This window comes from Ranitomeya variabilis, chromosome 4 (assembly GCF_051348905.1).
Source record: "Ranitomeya variabilis isolate aRanVar5 chromosome 4, aRanVar5.hap1, whole genome shotgun sequence".
NCBI lineage: Eukaryota > Metazoa > Chordata > Amphibia > Anura > Dendrobatidae > Ranitomeya > Ranitomeya variabilis.
Window position 1 is genome coordinate 96,917,929 of NC_135235.1, and position 7,825 is coordinate 96,925,753.

A 7,825-nucleotide genomic window follows, 5' to 3' on the forward strand; every position below is an offset into this window, starting at 1 on the left:
CCACATACAAGGGAAAAATACCCCCACACCATTACCAGACCACAAATTACTACTGCATAGTGAAAGAATAATACCACATACAGGGGATAAATACTGCCACACCATGACCAGACCACAAATTTCCACCACATAGTGACTGAATACTACAATACTGATCATGAATGCAAACTACAGTACTAACAACACTGTTATTACTACCAGTGGCACTATACACAAGAGCTCTGTATATAGTATACAGTGTACAGTGTAAGTGTACAGGTAATACAGTGATTGCCAGTGTAACATCCCTGCCAGCATTACTGCATGGCTTCCCATCTCCCATGTTACTCACCACTCTGGGCCATACTGTGACTTGTCTTCTGTCGGCTCCTTGCTTTGGGCCTCATGTCCTTGCTTGCTGCATACTGCCTGGCTGTATGCTTAGGGCGGTGGCCCCAGCAATTACTGATTCTTATAGAGACTGTGTGCACTCTCCTAATATGTCCCCACCTATTGCTAGGAGGCATCAGGTACTTAAGGCATCTCCACCCACTGAGAGATGCCTGAGCAAAAATCTCTCGTTCAGTGCCTTGCTGCGAAGTTGCCAGGTCCTGTCTTGCTATATCTTCATTTCTGCCTCCAGGGAGCTGCATACCCTGGTCCGTACCTGTATCCTGTGTCTCTCATTCCTGCATTCCAGGGGGCTGCATACCCTGGTCTGAATCCTTGTTCCTGTATCTTATCCCATACCTGACCCAGCCTGAATTAAGTCCTATACATGTGTCCGATTGTATCCCTGTCTGTAGCCTTCCCTATCCTGCTGTGTGTTTCCTGGTGTTCACTACTTCTGCTCTTTGCTCCGCAACCTGCGGATCTGCTCCACTCGACTTGTAGCGACCTGCAGCTCTGCTCGCCACAACCTGCAGCTCTGCTCCGCTCTGCTCACCACAACCTGAGGCTCTGATCTGCTTGCCGCAGCCTCGGTTCTGCTCTGCTCGCCATGTCCTTTTCTGCTCTCCATGTCCTGCGGTTCTGCTCTGCTCTCCACATCCTGCTGTGCTCTCCGCATCCTGTGTGTGGTTCTGCTCTGCTCTCCGTGTCCTGCGGTTCTGCTCTGCTCTCCATGTCCTGCTGTTTTGCTCTGCTGTCCGCATCCTGTGGCTCTGCTTTGCTCTCGCCCTGCACCCCGAAGCTCTTTGTCCCTCCAGTCTGTACTACCCATTCCCTGATCCCACTCATACCTGCCTGTGTTCCCACGTAAATAGTGTCAGTGTACAAGTAATACAGTGATCACCAGTGACATTATGCACTGGAGCTCTATATACAATGTATAGTGTACAGGTGATACAGTAATCACCAGTGACATTATACACAGGAGCTCTGTATATAGTGTATAGTGTACAGGTAATAGTGATCACCAGTGACATTATACACAGGAGCTCTGTATATAATGCATAGTGTACAGGTGATACAGTAACCACCAGTGATATTTCACACAGGAGCTCTGTACACAGCATATAGTGTATAGTATGCGTGTACATGTAATACGCTGACTCACCAGTGACATCTGTAGTTCAAGTCCTTCAGCTTCGCTTTTCTTCTTCATCCAGCACTGACCACTATCACTTCTTCCAGCCAGGACTCATATCAGCAAAAATAACACAAAGCCATCAATAGCTGACAACATCCAGAGCACATGCCCCACTTTTTCTCCGACTACTAAACTATGTCAAATGAAGAAAAAAAGTGACGTAGTTCTGCTCTGCACAGTAACAGGACCTTCCTTTTATTCCCTCCATGGAAAACAGTTTCCTAAAAAGTAAATTATATTACAGTAGTAATGTCCCTAAGTCGACCCTAGAGAAATTATGTTGCCCACTTGTTACCATAAACTAATATAGCATGTTCCTCATTCTGGTCCCGAAACAGTAATTAAGTGCCTCATCCTGGCCCATTTATTTAATAATCTCGCCTAGGCTGGCCCCCTTTATTTTATAATATGCCCCAGCCTGACTCCCTATGGCACTTACCCAGCCTGGCCTCCCTATATATCCATCCTGGTTCCCCCATACAGGTCCTTCTCAAAAAATTAGCATATAGTGTTAAATTTCATTATTTACCATAATGTAATGATTACAATTAAACTTTCATATATTATAGATTCATTATCCACCAACTGAAATTTGTCAGGTCTTTTATTGTTTTAATACTGATGATTTTGGCATACAACTCCTGATAACCCAAAAAACCTGTCTCAATAAATTAGCATATCAAGAAAAGGTTCTCTAAATGACCTATTACCCTAATCTTCTGAATCAACTAATTAACTCTAAACACATGCAAAAGATACCTGAGGCTTTTAAAAACTCCCTGCCTGGTTCATTACTCAAAACCCCCATCATGGGTAAGACTAGCGACCTGACAGATGTCAAGAAGGCCATCATTGACACCCTCAAGCAAGAGGGTAAGACCCAGAAAGAAATTTCTCAACAAATAGGCTGTTCCCAGAGTGCTGTATCAAGGCACCTCAATGGTAAGTCTGTTGGCAGGAAACAATGTGGCAGAAAACGCTGTACAACGAGAAGAGGTGACCGGACCCTGAGGAAGATTGTGGAGAAGGACCGATTCCAGACCTTGGGGAACCTGAGGAAGCAGTGGACTGAGTCTGGTGTGGAAACATCCAGAGCCACCGTGCACAGGCGTGTGCAGGAAATGGGCTACAGGTGCCGCATTCCCCAGGTAAAGCCACTTTTGAACCATAAACATAAACAGAAGCGCCTGACCTGGGCTACAGAGAAGCAGCACTGGACTGTTGCTAAGTGGTCCCAAGTACTTTTTTCTGATGAAAGCAAATTTTGCATGTCATTCGGAAATCAAGGTGCCAGAGTCTGGAGGAAGACTGGGGAGAAGGAAATGCCAAAATGCCTGAAGTCCAGTGTCAAGTACCCACAGTCAGTGATGGTGTGGGGTGCCATGTCAGCTGCTGGTGTTGGTCCACTGTGTTTCATCAAGGGCAGGGTCAATGCAGCTAGCTATCAGGAGATTTTGGAGCACTTCATGCTTCCATCGGCTGAAATGCTTTATGGAGATGAAGATTTCATTTTTCAGCATGACCTGGCACCTGCTCACAGTGCCAAAACCACTGGTAAATGGTTTACTGACCATGGTATTACTGTGCTCAATTGGCCTGCCAACTCTCCTGACCTGAACCCCATAGAGAATCTGTGGGATATTGTGAAGAGAAAGTTGAGAGACGCAAGACCCAACACTCTGGATGAGCTTAAGGCCGCTATTGAAGCATCCTGGGCCTCCATAACATCTCAGCAGTGTCACAGGCTGATTGCCTCCATGCCACGCCGCATTGAAGCAGTCATTTCTGCCAAAGGATTCCCGACCAAGTATTGAGTGCATAACTGAACATTATTATTTGATGTTTTTTTTGTTTGTTATTAAAAAACACTTTTATTTGATTGGACGGGTGAAATATGCTAATTTATTGAGACAGGTTTTTTGGGTTATCAGGAGTTGTATGCCAAAATCATCAGTATTAAAACAATAAAAGACCTGACAAATTTCAGTTGGTGGATAATGAATCTATAATATATGAAAGTTTAATTGTAATCATTACATTATGGTAAATAATGAAATTTAACACTATATGCTAATTTTTTGAGAAGGACCTGTATATTCATCCTGGTGTCACGGGTGTGTCAGGTGTGACAGTCATTCTGGATTCGGCTGTAGAAGGTCACTGCGCTTGGCCCTGCAAGCATCTTTGCATCTCTGTTATGGAGTGATATCCTTTTCCCTCTAGGACCTAGTGGTGACCTCCACCTTTTGCTGGTGATTAGCACACCCTTGCTAGATGTTTATATACTTTTATTCCATTCACTAAAGCACTGGTGATAACTCAATTTTCATCTGTCCCAGCTGGAAGTGCAAGTAGATGACTAGAGTCTTGTTGGAATTCTCTTGGAGGATTGTTGGTGTCATTTCTCTTGTCTTCGCAAGCTAAGTATATTCATTTGTTTGTTTACCCATTTTGTCTTTAATTGTAGTGGGGGCTGACTACGGGTCACCTTGTCACCTTGTCCCCCCCATCCGGGGCCTATCGATAGGGGTAGTCAGGGATTAGGGTCCTGCTCGACGATAGGTGCGGAACCTATTTAGAGATGTTAAGGGAGTCAAAGTGTTGTCAGATCTGCCTAGGGCCGCCATTCCCCCATCTCCTAGTGTTTGGGATTCCCTGCCCTCTTCCCGTTGTGCACCTAGTTGCTCCCTCACCCAGCATGACACCTGGTCTCTTCATATATCCATCCTGGACCCTCCATATATCCATCCTGGCCCCTTCATACATCCATCCTGGCCCCTTCATACATCCATCCTGGCATCCCAATATATGCATCCTGGCCCTCGCACCATGCCACATACACAGGAAAAAAAATTCCACTTACGTGCCTGCACTCCCGGCATTGGAGGCATCCTGCTCTGCAGATCTGGCATACTCATATTAAAATGACCGTCAACCTAGCAGAGGCCAGTAGCTAACTTGTGGGCACCCGTTGCATGCGGTGCATGATACTGAAGTCATACGCCTGCGACGCCAGGCACACACTCGTCATTGTTCATCTGGACGTGCAACGCGGCTGTTCAGGTGATGTGCCCCTGCACATACTGACTGCGTTTTAAAGAGCAGACTTTTTTTATTCTGTCGTTTTAATTCTCCCGACCGCCATCTATCTGGTCTATTGCAAGGACCCACCGGTGATTTTCCCGATACCAGATCATTGTAAAAAATATATATCTTAATCAAAATGGCGCCAGCGGCCGTGTCTGTGCAATAGCATCTATTGCGTTCTGATAGATGTTACTGCGCAAGCACCTCCGCTGGTGCCATTTTGCTAGAGAAAAAAAATTAGGCTCCTTCAAGATGGCTCCAGCGGCACCAGCACAGTAGCATTTATCTAAATAGCGGTGCCATTTTGGTAGAGGGAAAAAATTAGGCTCCATCAAGATGGCGTCATCGATGCCTGCGCAGTAGCATTTATCTGATTTGTGTGTTGTTGTTTTTTTTGACCAAGGACATCCCACCCTCCATCAACTTATCATCTCCAAGCAGCTGGCTCAGAGTCACCATATTGATGCTGAGGACAGAGAAGACCCCTGACCCACATAGCACAGGATGGACCAGAACTGAGAAGCTCCAGTCCCACAGCCCAAAGTAGCATTTATCTGAATACGATAGTTGCTACTGCACAGGCAGCGCCACCGCCACTATTTTTGTAGAGAAAAAAATAGGCTCCGCCAAGATGGCGCCGGCGGTGCCTGCGCAGTAGCATCGTTACGATTTTGATTAAAATATTTTTTTTTTCAAACAAAATTAAATGACTAAATAAAATGAAAACAGGTCTATTATACATTGTATCATGCTGCAGTGCATGCGCCATTGGCTGCCTCATGAATGTCCTTTTTTTTTTCCCAAACCATATTATATGCGACATGGTGTCCTCCAATTGTTCCAACAAATTTTACATTAAAAAAGTAAAATGGAGCTCCTTCCCTTCCGAGGTCTGCCATGCTCCCAAACAGTGGTTTTCTCCCTCATATGGGTTATCGGCGCACTGAGAAATTGCACTACAAATTGCATGGTTCAATTTCTCCTGTTGCCCTTATGAAAATGCAATATTTTGTGCTAAAAACATATTAGCGGGAAAAATGTGTTGTTTTTTTTATTTTTACGGCTCAACGTTATATACTTTTGTGAAGCACCTGAGTATTCAAAGTGCTCACCAAATATCTAGATCAGTTCCCTGAGCGGTCTAGGTTCCAAAATGGTGTCACTTGTGGGTGATTTTCACTGTTTAGGCACATCAGAGGCTCTCCAAACCCACCATGGCATCCGCCAATTGTTCCAGCAAATTTTGCATTCAAAAAGTCACATGGCTCTCCTTCCCTTCCGAGCTCTAAAAAATGGTTTTGTAAATTTTGTTGTAAAAGTGGGAAATCGCTGGTCAACTTTAACCATTATAACTTCCAACAACAAAAAATTGCCTCCAAAATTGGGCTGTTGTAAAGTAGACATGTGGGAAATGTTACTTATTAAGTATGTTGTGTGACATATCTCTGTGATTTAAGGGCATGAAAAATCAAAATTGGAAAATTGCAAAATTTTCAAATTTTTTGCCAAATTTCCATTTTTTCACAAATAAACGCAAGTAATATCAAATAATTTTTACCACTAACATGAAGTACAATATGTCACAAAAAAACTTTCTCAGAATCACCGGGATCCATTGAAGCGTTCCAGAGTTATTACCTCATAAAGTGATAGAGATCAGAATTGTAAAAATTGGCCTGGTCATTAACATGCAAACCACCTTTGGGGTAAAGAGGTTAAAGTGAACCTGTCAGCATGATTTTGCTAAGTACACTATAGGCATTGTAATGTTGGGACTGTTACATTGATTAAAATGATACCTGGGGTGAGGAAATCAGTCTTGTGGTTCTTGTGTAATCAGTGTTTTCGGGTAATCAGATGCTGTCTCTATGATATGAGGAACATGTTTGTACTTCGGGGCAGCCTGTGGGCAGGTCTTTTCTTGGTTTCTCTGGCCTTGAGCATCAAGATAAGACTCTGCCTACAGAAGCGCCGAAGTACGGTGAAATTCCAAAAAACCCTTTGCACAGCAAATAGATATGATCTAATAACATACCCATGGGAAGAGACACGCACAAGGCACAATGGAGTCTGACATCAGGCTAGGGGTGAGCCTGATAAAAAAGGAGAGATCCAGCATGGGGAGAGGGTGAAGAGAAAGGGTCAGGGGTGGGAAGAGCCCACGCGTATCGCGGCTTCGTCAGGGCAACCACTGATGTCAGCCTTCATTGTGACTTGTACCTGTTTCTTCCCATAGGTATGTTATTAGATCATATCTGTTTGCTTTGCAGAGGGTTTTTCTGCCTGTGACCTGAATAGTTACATGTCTCATGGAGATCTTTCCTCATCACAGTTTGTTTCTTTCTATTGCTCCTCGCTAAGGATGCCTAGGGCTGTAGCTTGTGTTTGTTACAACATATACCTTTATTAGCAGCTTGGGTCACTCTCATCTTTAAATACTTAGGTATTTGCCCTATAGGACTTTTTCATACCCTTATTGTCACTGGGCACTGCATTCATACGACCTATCCTCCAGGGCATGGTTATTCAAGCTCATTGAAGGTAGACAGCATCTGTTTATTTCCAACTCATTTCCTTGATTGCCTTTGATTATTATATCAATTTGTAGTAATAGTTGTCTATATACTATTTGGGCAAGGGTATGGTTTTGCATTGATGCATGTTTTCAAGTTATTTTATTACTCATGTGTGTCCTTTTTGTATCAATAAAATTACAGTACAGTACAGTACAGACCAAAAGTTTGGACATACCTTCTCATTTAAAGATTTTTCTGTATTTTCATGACTATGAAAATTGTACATTCACACTGAAGGCATCAAACCTATGAATTAACACATGTGCAATTATATACTTAACAAAAAAGTGTGAAATAACTGAAATTATGTCTTATATTCTAGGTTCTTCAAAGTAGCCAACTTTTGCTTTGATGACTGTTTTGCACACTCTTGGCATTCTCTTAATGAGCTTCAAGAGGTAGTCACTGGGAATGGTTTTCACTTCACAAGTGTGCCCTGTCAGGTTTAATAAGTGGGATTTCTTGCCTTATAAATGGGGTTTGGGATCATCAGTTGTGTTGTGCAGAAGTCTGGTGGATACACAGCTGATAGTCCTACTGAATAGACTGTTTGTATTTGTATTTGTATTATGGCAAAAAAAAAGCAGCTAAG